Raw genomic sequence first — 15,019 nt, 5'->3', positions numbered from 1 at the left:
TGTTTGATATATTCCAAGAATCCTAGGATCTGATTTGGAAGTAGCTTCAAAGGACATGTAACTCAGCCTTCTACCTGTAAACTGATGACTCTTCATCTATTGCATATATGCGGTTCTTTCTTTTTTCTTTTCTTCCCATCTTCTTACCACTTTTCCTTGATCTCTCATCTGGGTCTATTTAGTTAACATATTAAATCACGTTCTGACTATCTGACATTCAAAATGCTTCATAACTAAAAGATCAGCACTTTCTGAAAGTATTTTAAAAATCAGGTTATTTATTCTCAGTTTTAAAAAAAGACTGCAACACATCCCCTGAACTTTAGAGCTTGGGCAGGTGTATCAGAGGTTTTAAAATACAGAGACATCTCCCTGGAGTGTGTGTTTTGCAGGAGTGGAGTGGGGAGGATACAGCGGACTGCCGCGGGGGGGGGGGGGGGGCAAACCGCTAGAGGGAAGACACTGCACATGCTGATTTCCCTTTGCTCTGTCTTGCTTTGTTTTTCCAGCCCTGTGGCTTGCAGGTTTATTAAAATGCTAATGATGTTTATTCTATTTTTATTGGCAGCTCTCCAGATTTGATTATTGATATATCTGAATAACAGTGAAATGCAACATCAAGGTCTCACTTGACTCTTTTCCCTAGATTTTTGTCAGTAGAAGTATAAATACCACAATGTCAGATGGATCATATTGTAGTTTTTTTATCTGTATAAAAGTGAAATGTTACAAGAGCACTGTCAACTGTTTGGAAATGAGCTTTTATTGGGATAGCGAGGGGTCTCCCGTGGGCTCCAGCCTTAGGTGAGTGTGCTTTCCCACTCTCCGAGGAATAATCGTATTTCTAATAACGAGTGCCTGAGTGTGCTTATGGGTTTTCATTGCTGTTCTCATTTTCCGGGTTTTGGTATTTCACATCTTGTACAAACTGTCTAACGTGTAAACTAATAGACTGCAGAATACACCTGTGACTGGCAAGGGATTGAGGCATTACTATATTTCTACCTGCTCTTTCTGAAAATTTTAACCACAGCCCTTTGGGGTTGAAAAGACTTCTGAGAACACCTCATGTGACTTCGTCATCTTGCTGTTTTGAAACTGAGGCTCAAAGATCACCTGTGACTTGTCTAGGTTCACACAGCCTGCTAGTGGTGAAGGCGGCCCTTAGGCTGCTGGGTCCCACTTGGCTGAGCTTCTCCCTTACCTTCCATTATAGCCACTTACTTGCCATCAACACTTGTTTTCTTTCATGGCCTAGAATGGAACTGGGTATCTCTAGATTGTACACTCCTGTGTTTCTTTTATGCCCCTTTGGCAAAACAACAACACACACACAAGGAGGTTTTCAGTAAATATTTGTTTTTAAATGGAGACTCTCTAAAATCTCACTTTCTAAACATTTCCATTATTGACATTTTGGTGAACATCTTTTTAGATACGCACATATGTGCATGTCCTCCCCCCACCTCCGTTTGGAATTGCATTGTGTGTGCTATTTTGCAGTCTGTGTTTATGTCAACAATATACTACGGATTTATTTTTATTTTAATAAATATAGATACCTCTCACCATTTCTCATGGATTTACGGTAGGGTTTTAGCACATTGCACTTAACCAATCTCTTATTGATAGTCATTCTAATTATTTCCAATTTTTACTCTTATAAATAACTGTATGGTGAACATCCTTATACCTGTGTCTTTGTGTACTTTTAATTTTTGTCTCCTTAGGGTTAAATTCTTGAAATGGAATTCCTGCATATAAGGGTAAATATATGTAAACTTCTTATACATCTTGCTTAATTCCCTATAGACGATTATATCAATATATGTCTATATCCCTGGAGAAGAGTATCTGTTTCTTCATACCCATGCCAACCCTGGATGCAATCATCACCTATTTTGGAGCATTTAAAAATAACTTTAGGGCTTCCCTGGTGGCGCAGTGGTTGAGGGTCCGCCTGCCGATGTAGGGGACACGGGTTCGTGCCCCGGTCCGGGAAGATCCCACATGCCGTGGAGCGGTTGGACCCGTGTGAGCCATGGCCGCTGAGCCTGCGTGTCCGGAGCCTGTGCTCCGCAACGGGAGAGGCCACAACAGTGACAGGCCTGCGTACCACAAAACAATAATAATAATAATAACTTTAATGTTTAAATTTAATGTTTTTTAATGTTTAATAAAATTATTTAGGCACTAAATAATTATTTTCCACTAAGAGACAGTATGCATAGTAGTTATGCCTGGAGCCAGACAGTCTGGATTTGAATCCTGGTTCTGCCACTTGCTACACATTTGTCACTGGGCAAGTTGCTTAGTCTCCCTCTGTCTTATTATCTGTAAAATGAAGATTCCAGTAGTACTCACTTCATAATGTTTTTGTCTGACTTAAATGTGATTATACATGTAAAGCACTTAGGACAGTTTCTGGCACGTAGTTAATTACTCAATACATGCCAGCTATAATAATAATTATTATTACTATCAGTCAGTGAGCATTTGATTTCCATCTACAGTTTATAGTACACAATGCTGGAATATGGGGTTTGAAAAGAAATATAAGACACAAGTATCCCACTGATCAAAAAGACCCACCACATCCCAGAGATAAGGCATAAGTAGTAAATGAAAGTTACATAATCAAGTTAAATAACACAAAATTACACTGTAAGAACAGACATGGATTAAAACATTATTAATGACCAAATGAATGGTATATTTATGAAACAGGCTTCCTATTATAGTATTTGGAAGAGCAATACCGCAGTTTGCTCTACTGTTTTGTATTCTTTTTTCCCCAACAGGACCGACTCCTCCTGTGATTTAGGGTGATTGTATATCTCAATTCGTGCAGCACAGTCCTGGTTTGTGTCTGGCCTAATATCATGGTTGGATGATAAATTATATGGTCACCCTTTTATCCCAGTGATACCTTTCTGTGAATGTCATTGTGATGACGATGTGATGTCAAATTCTTGCTTTGGCCTAGGAGCTATTTTGACTATTATCTTTGCTCATTTGTTCTACTTTGGATCAATTTTATAGTTTAATTTAGAGGACAATCTTATTTCCAGGTGCTCAGGGGAAAGCTCATTCTTAACTATCACTTACTGCTTGCAAATGTTAGAAGAGAAACTTGGTTTACTGGCAGAGAACAATAGTTTATTGCTGGATTATTGATGATCCAGCATGTTGCATCAGGGTATCAACTGAGACTTTATTTTTCTGAAACCAAAGGGAGAAATATTTCAGGGTGAATTATGGCAGTGGTGGACAATTTTAAATGTATAAATAAAACAAATCCACTCTTCCTTAGAGGTCTAACATGTTATTTTGCACGCAGGTGTGATTGTAATGATAAACATGTTTTGAGCAATGTGTAGCTCTCCACATCTTCAATACAGATTTTTAAAAATATTTTAATGTCCTGCATTGTTGACATCTTAGCCAGTTTCCTAATATTTGATTGTTAGTTGAACCTTCTTATCTGCTTTCCTTGCCATTGATGTCACAATAATACATTTAAAAGATTGAGAGTTTAGTTTCTGAATGATGAATAAATGCTAAGAAAGAACATAAAGGAATAGAGGTTCACTATGCTGGGCCCTGGCAAAAATGAAACATTTTTTAGCTCTTTCATTATAACTATCTCTTAATTAGATATTATCAAATGTTAAAGGAAGATGCTTGTCACATTTGAATTTATTGTGTAGGAAATTCATGCTCTGAATCATAGTGGGCCTAGATGACTTTTTTCTCATCTAGATGAGAACATTGTCATATTATAATATTAGTGTTTGATTCAATATAATTTGTATTCCTTTTTTTTTTTTCTTTTTTTTTTTAGTCATTGATTATGTGCCAGGCAGTGTGCTTAGGACTGGCAATACATAGTTGAATAAGAAATGGTCTCTGCCTCCCAGAGCAGGGGAGGGTAGGGAGAGGCTAATAAGACTTGTGAATAGCCATAGGATTTAAAAAACCTACCTGCATATCATTATAGAATAACAGCTGAAACACTAACACTTAATATAGCATTGACTTTGCTAACCACTGTTCTAAGTGCTTTACATATAGTAAATTTCTAACAACCCTGTGAGGTAGATACTATTATTATTCCCATTTTTCAAATAAGGGAACCAAGGCACACGAGATTAAGTGGCCCAGTGTCACATAAGTAAAATACAGTTTTCTATTCCAAGTGAACTCTTTAGAGAAGCAGTATTCACATGTCTCTTTTGTGTCTGATAAGCATTATGAGAAGTAATTGTCGTGTGACCCAAGAATTTGTGAGAGAAAATTACTGCATATGATTTTGTTTATTTGTCATTTATTCACTTACCAGGTAGAGTAGATAGTTTTTAATTACTGTACGTTGCACTTTTGTGTAACCTGGATTTTTACATATTGTACAATGACTCCCTTAAACTGATGTTTATATACCAAATCTCATTGCTCTCACTGATGAAAGATGGTCCCTGGCTCTTACTTAGATTTTCTAACTTATTTTCAGTGACTAACGAATTTAACTAAAATTCGTACTGCAATTATATTCCATTTTACATATTGGGGAATGAGTAAACTTTTCCTGTCCAAATGAGAAAATAATTCTGGGTCCTGAGTTGATTTATCAGTGCTCAGTGGTGTGACTGCCAACTACTGCAGCTGCTGGGAGAGTGTGACCTGTGTGGAGGCCTTGGCATGCTAATGGGTGATAAGAACTTGTGATAAGAACTCACTCACTGGTTGAGTTTGCACTGTTTTTTCTTTCAGCATGTCATGATTCTCTCCCCAGGGTCTTGCAGAGAGGCGATCACTTATGTGCAATCTGGGCTGCTGAAAAAGAAAGCTTCTCCCATCTCTCCTTCAGGGACCTAGTGTTTCCCACCTTGGAAGCTAAACGGCTTAAGGGCTGGCCGACCTTCACCTGAGACCCAGAAACAGGGTGGAAAAAAGGGTGGTTGCTCTTAGGTAAGGGAAACTGCTCCCTTCTCAGCCTCAGCCATGAGGCTGAGCCTTTTCCTTAAGGCCCCGTCAAGACTCTTACCTCCGTGCTAAGTTATGCAGGCCCAAGGAAGACATGCCTGCAGGATCACAGTTAGGGATTTTATCCTGCCCTTCCTCCATCTGTCCCAAGTAACATCTTAATTCTTTTCTTTTTACTTTCAAACTTGTTTTTAGGACTGGTTTTTATCCTCAAGTGGGGGACTGTCTCTAAGTATATGAAAAGGGCTTTCATCTGGGATTTTTTTCTTTAGTTCAGATATTAAACTAAACATAGAACGTAATTTATGGAAAATGATTTTTCTTATTGGTGTGGTGGCCCATTTTCCCCCAGTAGAATGCCAACCCAGTTTTACTCTGCATTCTCAAAGCTGGTGGCTGAGAGCTTTCTTCCTCTCCTCTTTATTTCAGAAGTAAGTAGTGGTTTGTCTAATTACTGTACTGTAGTTAGAATTATAGAGAAAAGGTCAGTCTAGTCCTTGCCAATTAAAGTAGGAAAAAGCTACATTTATAACCACTAAGAGCCATTATGTCAATTTAATGTGTTCATCAGTGTGTAACCTGTTTTCTAGGATATATAAATCTTATTTTGGTATTATAGTACACTCACCCTTTTAAAGGCCTTTGGTGCTGCGGAAAAGACATTATTGCGAGTGACATATTAATTGTGCATCCTTTCATTGTGTCTCATCATGGATTTTAGGATCTGGATTTTGTAAAACCTGGTCATCATAATAAGTAGGAATAGACCCTCCGAGTCACTGGTTGATCCTTTTATTTTTAATTATTTGACAAAATAACATAACCCGTTGTGATTTAGGTTTTCTAACTTTTTTTCAGTGACAAACAGGCATATACTATATAATTAAAATTCTCATTGCTATGATATTTCATTTTATATATAGGAAAAATCTATAAACTTTTACTATCCTAGTGAGAAAATAATCCTGGGATCTAAGTTGATTTTTCATAGCTATTTTCTTATGTTTGCTATTTTCATTTTTATATCTGTATAGTATTTAAGGATTTTTAACATCATTGATTTAGTACATTAAGAAAATATGATTGAAAATGAAATATTTGTGTTAATTTCACCCATTATGAAAGGTCTGAACACAATATATCTTTATATGCCGTGCAGGATGTATCACATATCACCAGGTTTTCGCAAATCTGAAATGTTGTCTTCTTAAGTAATCCTTTTGCTTAAGTAGTTTTTTGAATAATCAAGAAAAAGGGGGGTGGGAAAGTTGAGTTTGTCTGGCTTAGACTTGTGAGGGTTATGAGAACATACCTACAACTTGATATTCCAGAGTAGATTTCTCTATTCAGAGTAATTGTCTGTAATATTAGCCAAGGGCATTCTGATTCTTGTTCTCTGAGACTTTACAAATCTAAAATATGGGAATACTAATTGAAATACCACCATTTACTTGCTAGGGACCTATTATCTTGGTTTCTTTTTCCTTGTTCCAGTAAGGTTCAAGGTATACCTTCAGGCCTTTGAAGCTCCCCATAGCTATATTTGCCTCTTTCAGTATCTTCTACATGCAAGAGGAAATGTAAAACTTAGTAGACTTATCGTGGCTTTCTTTTCTTGTTTTAGCTCTTAGAAGCTATTGTCTTGAACTCCAAGATCTCAGTATGTCATGGTTGATTACATTAACCTCCCCACCAAGCCTACTTTTCTGTAAGTCAAACTGGGACTGAGACATTCCACTTTTCTATGCAGTGACTTTTTTCTGACCCTCTAGAAATCAAATTTTGGATTGAATTGATTTTATGATCTTAAATCCTTGGTCCGTATGTCACCTTGGAATAGTCCCTGGCTCTGTTCTTTCTCCTCCAATCTCTCCACTTACTAATGTGTGAATAATAATGCCAGCGAGCACAACCACCATGCGTGTGCGCGCGCACACACACACACACACACACACACACCATTAGAAGTTGGTGGTTATTGCTTTATAGTTACAGTTTTATTTGTGGAAATTTGATATCTTTTTTTAAAATATAAATTTATTTATTTATTTTTGGCTGACGTTGGATCTTCATTGCGCGCAGGCTTTCTCTAGTTGCAGCGAGCGGGGGCTACTCTTCGTTGCGGTGCATAGGCTTCTCATTGCGGTGGCTTCTCTTGTTGCAGAACACTGGGTCTGTGTGCACGGGCTCAGTAGTTGTGGCTCTTGGACTCTAGAGCGCAGGCTCAGTAGTTGTGGCACACAGGCTTAGTTGCTCTGCAGCACGTGGGATCTTCCCGGAGGAGGACTCAAACCGATGTCCCCTGCATTGGCAGGCAGATTCTTAATCACTGCGCCACCAGGGGAGTCCCTGATATCTTTAAATATTATAAAACATAGCACTTCCTATTTGCTTAAGCCTCTCATTCTTGGGATTTATAGTTTTCTTATTATAGGTCCTACGTATTTCATATTAAATTTAGTTTTATTCAGTAATTTTATTGTTGTAGTGAATGATATCAATTTAATGTTTTTTAACTGGTTATTATTGGTCAATGAGAGTATACTTTTTGTACATTTTAAATATACTTCTGTATGTAAATTTTGTAATTGACCATCTTTCTGAATTTATATAGTTTCTAATAGGTTTATAGTTGATTCTCTTGGCTCTTAAAGGTAGACAATCACACCATTTGAAAATAATGATAAATTTACCCTCTTTTTCCTAAAATTTTGCCTTTTATTTCCTTTTATTTATTTATATATTTGATTGTATTCTCTAGAATGTCAAGAGGCAAGTTATAGTGCTTAAAACTTAATTTAAAAAGTCTAGTTCTTGCTTTTACTGTAAACTTTCTCCACCTCCCCCCCACACACTTTTTAACATCTTTACTGGAGTATAATTGCTTTACAATGGTGTATTAGTTTCTGCTGTATAACGAAGTGAATCAGCTTTATGTATACATATATCCCCATATCCCATCCCTCTTGTGTCTCCCTCCCTCCCGCTCTCCCTATCCCACCCCTCTAGGTGGTCACAAAGCACTGAGCTGATCTCCCTGTACGATACAGCTGCTTCCCACTAGCTATCTCTTTTACATTTGGTAGTGTATATATGTCCATACCACTCTCTCACTTTGTCCCAGCTTACCCTTCCCCCTCCCCTTGTCCTCAAGTCCACTGTCTACGTCTGTGTCTTTATTCCTGTCCTGCCCCTAGGTTCTTCAGAACCAATTTTGTTTTTTTTGTTTTTTTTTTTAGAATCCATATATATGTGTTAGCATATGGTATTTGTTTTTCTCTTCCTGACGTACTTCACTCTGTATGACAGACTCTAGGTCCATCCACCTCACTACAAATAACTCAAATAACACTACAAATAACACTACAAATAACTTCGTTTCTTTTTATGGCTGAGTAATATTTCATTGTATATATGTGCCACATCTTCTTTATCCATTCATCTGTCGATGGACACTTAGGTTGCTTCCATGACCTGGCTATTGTAAATAGTGCTACAATGAGCATTGTGGTACATGACTCTTTTTGAATTATGGTTTTCTCAGGCTATATGCCCAGTAGTGAGATTGCTGGGTCATATGGTAGTTCTATTTTTAGTTTTGAAAGGAAACTCTACTGTTCTCCATAGTGGCTGTATCAATTTACATTCCCACCAACAGTGCAGAAGGGTTCCCTTTTCTCCACACCCTCTCCAGCATTTATTGTTTGCAGATTTTTTGGTGATGGCCATTCTGACTGGTGTGAGGTGATACCTCATTGTCGTTTTGATTTGTATTTCTCTAATGGTTAGTGATGTTGAGCATCCTTTTATGTGTTTGTTGGCAATCTGTATATCATCTTTGGAGAAATGTCTATTTAGGTCTTCTGCCCATTTTCAGATTTGGTTGTTTATTGTTTTGATATTAGCTGCATGAGCTGCTTGTAAATTTTGGAGATTAATCCTTTGTCAGTTGCTTTGTTTGCAAACATATTCTCCCATTCTGAGGGTTGTCTTTTCATCTTGTTTATGGTTTCCTTTGCTGTGCAAAAGTTTTTTAAGTTTCATTAGGTCCCATTTGTTTATTTTTGGTTTTATTTCCATTTCTCTAGGAGGTGGGTCAAAAAGGATCTTGCTGTGATTTATGTCATAGAGTGTTCTGCCTATGTTTTCCTCTAAGAGTTTTATAGTGTCTGGCCTTACATTTAGGTCTTTAATTCATTTGGAATTTATTCTGTGTATGGTGTTAGGAAGTATTCTAATTTCATTCTTTTACATGTAGCTGTCCAGTTTTCCCAGCACCACTTATTGAAGAGGCTGTCTTTTCTCCATTTGTATATTCTTGCCTCCTTTATCAAAGATAAGGCGACCGTATGTGCATGGGTTTATCTCTGGGCTTTCTATCCTGTACCATTGACCTATATTTCTGTTTTTGTGCCAGTACCATACTGTCTTGATTACTGAAGCTTTGTAGTACAGTCTGAAGTCAGGGAGCCTGATTCCTCCAGCTCTGTTTTTCTTTCTCAAGATTGTTTTGGCTATTTGGGGTCTTTTGTCTTTCCATACAAATTGTGAAATTTTTTGTTCTAGTTCTGTGAAAAATGCCATTGGTAGTTTGTTAGAGATTGCATTGTGTCTGTAGATTGCTTTGGGTAGTATAGTCATTTTCACAGTGTTGATTCTTCCAGTCCAAGAACACGGTATATCTCGCCATATGTTTGTATCGTCTTTAATTTCCTTCATCAGTGTCTTTTAGATTTCTGCATACAAGTCATTTGTCTCCTTAGGTAGGTTTATTCCTAGGTATCTTATTCTTTTTGTTGCAGTGGTAAATGGGAGTGTTTCCTTAATTTCTCTTTCAGATTTTTCATCCTTAGTGTATAGGAATGCAAGAGATTTCTGTGCATTAATTTTGTATCCTGCTACTTTACCAAATTCATTGATTAGTTCTAGTAGTTTTCTGGTAGCATTTTTAGGATTCTCTATATATAGTATCATGTCATCTGCAAACAGTGACAGTTTTACTTCTTCTTTTCTGATTTGGATGCCTTTTATTTCTTTTTCTTCTCTGATTGCTGTGGCTAAAACTTCTAAAACTATGTTGAATAATAGTGGTGAGAGTGGACATCCTTGTCTTGTTCCTGATCTTAGAGGAAACAGTTTCAGTTTTTCACCATTGAGAACTATGTTGGCTGTGGGTTTGTCATATATGGCCTTTATTATGTTGAGGTAGGTTCCCTCTATGCCCACTTTCTGGAGAGTTTTTATCATAAGTGGGTGTTGAATTTTGTCAAAAGCTTTTTCTGCGTCTATTGAGATTATCATATAGTTTTTATCCTTCCATTTGTTAATATGGTGTATCACATTGATTGATTTGCATATATTGAAGAATCCTTGCATTCCTGGGATAAACCCCAGTTGATCATGGTGTATGATCCTTTTAATATGCTGTTGGATTCTTTTTGTTAGTATTTTGTTGAGGATTTTTGCATCTATGTTCATCAGTGATATTGACCTGTAGTTTTCTTTTTTTGGACATCTTTGTCTGGTTTTGGGATCAGGGTGATGGTAGCCTCGTAGAATGAGTTTGGGAGTGTTCCTCCCTCTGCTATATTTTGGAAGACTTTGAGAAGGATAGGTGTTAGCTCTTCTCTAAATGTTTGATAGAATTCGCCTGTGAAGCCATCTGGTCCTGGGCTTTTGTTTGTTGGAAGATTTTTTTGTTTGTTTGTTTTTTCACGGTATGCGGGCCTCTCACTGTTGTGGCCTCTCCCATTGCAGAGCACAGGCTCTGGACGTGCAGGCTCAGCGGCCATGGCTCACAGGCGCAGCATGTGGGATCTTCCTGGACCGGGACACGAACCTGTGTCCCCTGCATCGGCAGGCAGACTCTCAACCACTGTGCCACCAGGGAAGCCCTGTTGGAAGATTTTTAATCACAGTTTCAATTTCAGTGCTTCTGGTTGGTCTATTTATATTTTCTATTTCTTCCTGGTTCAGTCTCGGAAGGTTGTGCTTTTCTAAGAATTTGTCCATTTCTTCCAGGTTGTCCATCTTATTGGCATATAGTTGCTTGTACTAATCTCTCATGATCCTTTCTATTTCTGCAATGTCAGTTGTTACTTCTCCTTTTTCATTTCTAGTTCTGTTGATTTGAGACTTCTCCCTTTTTTTCTTGATGAGTCAGGCTAATGGTTTATCAATTTTGTTTATCTTCTCAAAGAACCAGCTTTTAGTTTTACTGATCTTTGCTATTGTTTCCTTCATTTCTTTTTCATTTATTTCTGATCTGATCTTTATGATTTCTTTCCTTCTGCTAACTTTGAGGTTTTTTTGTTCTTTTCTCTCTCATTGCTTTAGGTGTAAGCTTAGGTTGTTTATTTGCGATGTTTCTTGTTTCTTGAGGTATGATTGTATTGCTATAAACTTCCCTCTTAGAAGTGCTTGTGCTGCATCCCATAGGTTTTGGGTTGTCGTGTTTTCATTGTCATTTGTTTCTAGGTATTTTTTTATTTCCTCTTTGATTTCTTCAGTGATCTCTTGGTTATTAAGTAGCATATTGTTTAGCCTCCATGTGTTTGTATTTTTTTACAGTTTTTTTTTCCTGTAGTTGATATTTAGTCTCATAGCATTGTGGTAAGAAAGGATACTTGATATGATTTCAATTTTCTTAAATTTATCAAGGCTTGATTTGTGGCCCAAGATATGATCTGTCCATGAGAATGTTCCATGAGCACTTGAGAAGAAAGTGTATTTTGTTGTTTTTGGATGGAATGTCTTATAAATATCAGTTAAGTCTGTCTTGTCTAATGTGTCATTTAAAGCTTGTGTTTATTTATTTTCATTTTGGTTAATCAGTCCATTGGTGAAAGTGGGGTGTTAAAGTCCCCTACTATGATTGTGTTAGTGTCGATTTCCCCTTTTATGGCTGTTAGCATTTGTCTTGTGTATTGAGGTGCTCCTATGTTGGGTGCATAAATATTTACAATTGTTATATCTTCTTCTTGGGTTGATCCCTTGACCATATGTAGTGTCCTTTGTCTCCTGTAATAGTCTTTATTTTAAAGTCTATTTCGCCTGATATGAGAATTGCTACTCCAGCTTTCTTTCGATTTCCATTTGCATGGAATATCTGTTTGCATCCCCTCACTTTCAGTCTGTATGTGTCCCTAGTTCTGAAGTGGGTCTCTTGTAGACAGCATATATATGGGTCTTGTTTTTATATCCATTCAGCCAGTCTGTGTCTTTTGGTTGGAGCATTTAATCCATTTACATTTAAGGTAGTTATCAATATGTATGTTCCTATTACCATTTTCTTAATTGTTTGGGGTTTGTTTTTGTAGGTCTTTCCCTTCTCTTGTGTTTCCTGCCTAGAGAAGTTCCTTTAGCATTTGTAGTAAAGCTGGTTTGTTGGTGCTGAATTCTCTTAGCTTTTGCTTGTCTGTAAAGGTTTTAATTTCTCCATTGAATCTGAATGAGATCCTTGCCAGGTAGAGTAATCTTGGTTGTAGGTTTTTCCCTTTGATCCCTTTAAATATGTCCTGCCACTCCCTTCTGGCTTGCAGAGTTTCTGCTGAAAGATCAGCTGTTAACCTTATGGGAATTCCCATGTATGTTATTTGTTGCATTTCCCTTGCTGCTTTTAACATTTTTTCTCTGTATTTAATTTTTGATAGTTTGATTAGTATGTGTCTTAGCATGTTTCTCCTTGGATTTATCCTGTATGGGACTCTGCACTTCCTGGACTTGATTGACTATTTCCTTTCCCATGTTAGGGAAGTTTTCAACTATAATCCCTTCAAATATTTTCTCAGACACTTTCTTTCTCTCTTCTTCCTCTGGGACCCCTATAATTTGAATGTTGTTGTGTTTAATGTTTTCCCAGAGGTCTCTGAGACTGTCCTCAGTTCTTTTCATTCTTTTTTCTTTATTCTGCTCTGCAGTAGTTATTTCCACTATTTTATCTTCCAGGTTACTTATCCCTTCTTCTGCCATAGTTATTCTGCTATTGATTCCTTCTAGAGAATTTTTAATTTCATTTATTGTGTTTTTATCATTGTTTGCTCTTTATTTCTTCTAGGTCCTTGTTAAACGTTTCTTGTATTTTCTCCATTCTATTTTCATGATTTTGGATCATCTTTACTATCATGTCTCTGAATTCTTTTTCAGGTAGACTCCTATTTCCTCTTCATTTGTTTGGTCTGCTGGGTTTTTACCTTGCTCTTTCATCTGCTGCATATTTTTCTGTCTTCTCATTTTGTTTAACTTACTGTGTTTTGGGTCTCCTTTTCTCAGGCTGCAGGTTTGTAGTTCCCATTGTTTTTGGTGTCTGCCCCCAGTGGGTGAGGTTGGTTCAGTGACTTGTGTAGGATCCCTGGTGTAGGAGACTGGTGCCTGTCTTCTGGTGGGTGGGGCTGGATCTTGTCTTTCCTTGGGTAGGGCAGTGTCTGGTGGTGTGTTTTGGGGTGTCTGTGAACTTAGTATGATTTTAGGCAGCCTCTCTGCTAATGGGCAGGGTTGTGTTCCTGTCTTGCTAGTTGTTTGGCTTAGGGAGTCCAGCATTGGAGTTTGCTGGCCTTTGGGTGGAGCTGGGTCTTAGCGTTAAGGCGGAGATCTCTGGGAGAGTTCTTGCTGATTGATATTACATGGGGTCAGGACATCTCTGGTGGTCCAGTATCCTGAACTTGGCTCTCTCACCTCAGAGGCTCAGGCCTGACACCAGGCCGGAGCACCAAGACCCTGTCAGCCACACTGTTGGATCCACATCAGAAGAGCAAGGAATAGAAAGGGCTTCCTCAGGACTTAAAAGCCTCACTGTCGGCCTCCTGGCTGGGTCTCTGCAACACATAATCCATTACGTCGTAAGCTGATGGAGGTCCAAAGCATTGCCCTCCTCTGAATGGCTTCCTGGAGTGGCTTCCTGAGTTGCCATTGTCCGCCCCACTACAGCAGCTGCCTCGAACCGGAAGTGGTGGTGCCAGCACCCCCCTTTGTTTTTTAAAGCAGATATATTAAATAAAACAAAATGGCAAAAAGTATTAGTGGAAAGTTACCTCTGTCTGGGTAATTAGAGTTGAAAGGTGACTTATAGAAGTAATTGGTGCATCAATTTTATTTAACACTGGACATTTAAAAAGCTAAACTGAGTTTTGCTTTTGATTCCTATCAAGTATAAATTTATTGGCTTTCAGAGGTATTTTTCTTTTTTCTTTTAATTACGTAGCCATATTAAAATTTGACTGTTCTCAAACAACGTCGTTATATAATTTATTTTGTATATAGTGTACTGAAACTAATAATGCATCTATGCCTTTTAGTTTAGTTTTGTTTTTTAAGAAAAATCCAAGTTGAATTCACTGGTTATTGAGTATCCGTAGACCATTCCTAAAATTCCATAGAACACAGCAAACATGATCTTTCAAATAAAAAGTGTTGCATTGGGTTTTGTTTCGTCTTTTCTCAAAAAAGCGAACCTTCCTATAAGAGATACTTTGGCATATTTCTATGACTAGATCTATATAAAACACTTTATAGTAGTGATTTAGAATTTTGGACTCTTTGTTGATGCAATGTATTTTAATGGCTCTAAGTTGCACCACAAAATGAATTATTTGGAATGGAAAAATGTTCTGGAAAAAATATTTCCCCCTACCCCTAACCCTAAAAAAAGAAATCCCCTTAATTATCTCACATTTTTATGTTGTGCTTAGCTTACTCTTTTTTTCCCAGTTTGTTCAGTGCCATTTATAGGGGTGCATGAAGTGAAAAATCAAATACTACATGATGCATATTTTCAGATGATGAATATTTGCATATCTAACAGCTAGATCTAACTCTTATCTTTTGATGTAAAATAAATTTATCAAAACTCTTGTTTTCTAATTTGAATAACATAGATCATTTCAAGAGTGCTTAAAAATAAAATTATATTAACTTAATAGGTTGTTAGTATAGCCATTTGTATAACTAATTATACTGGTCCCCATATTTTAATTTTCTTTTCTTTCTTTTTTTTTTTTGGTGTCTGTTTGCCCTGCAAAAGAGCTAACATGTGCATTAG

General features: G+C 37.3%; 1 protein-coding gene and 1 pseudogene across 6 annotated transcripts in view; one reads left to right on the top strand and one right to left on the bottom strand.

Moving 5' to 3' along the window:
* The window catches only part of FBXL17 (F-box and leucine rich repeat protein 17), a 480,781-nt gene that overhangs the window by 183,138 nt on the left and 282,624 nt on the right, over window positions 1–15,019 (top strand). The gene's annotated exons all lie outside the window — the stretch shown is intronic.
* LOC111183814 (shieldin complex subunit 1 pseudogene) lies at window positions 13,407–13,975 on the bottom strand (annotated as a pseudogene).

The sequence above is a fragment of the Delphinapterus leucas genome, chromosome 3 (genome assembly GCF_059928025.1).
Source record: "Delphinapterus leucas isolate spDelLeu-1000000601 "Yukka" chromosome 3, BTC_Dleu_Yukka2, whole genome shotgun sequence".
In the NCBI taxonomy this organism is placed as follows: Eukaryota; Metazoa; Chordata; class Mammalia; order Artiodactyla; family Monodontidae; genus Delphinapterus; species Delphinapterus leucas.
Note: the sequence above shows the minus strand (reverse complement) of the source record. Positions and strands in the feature narration are given on the sequence as shown.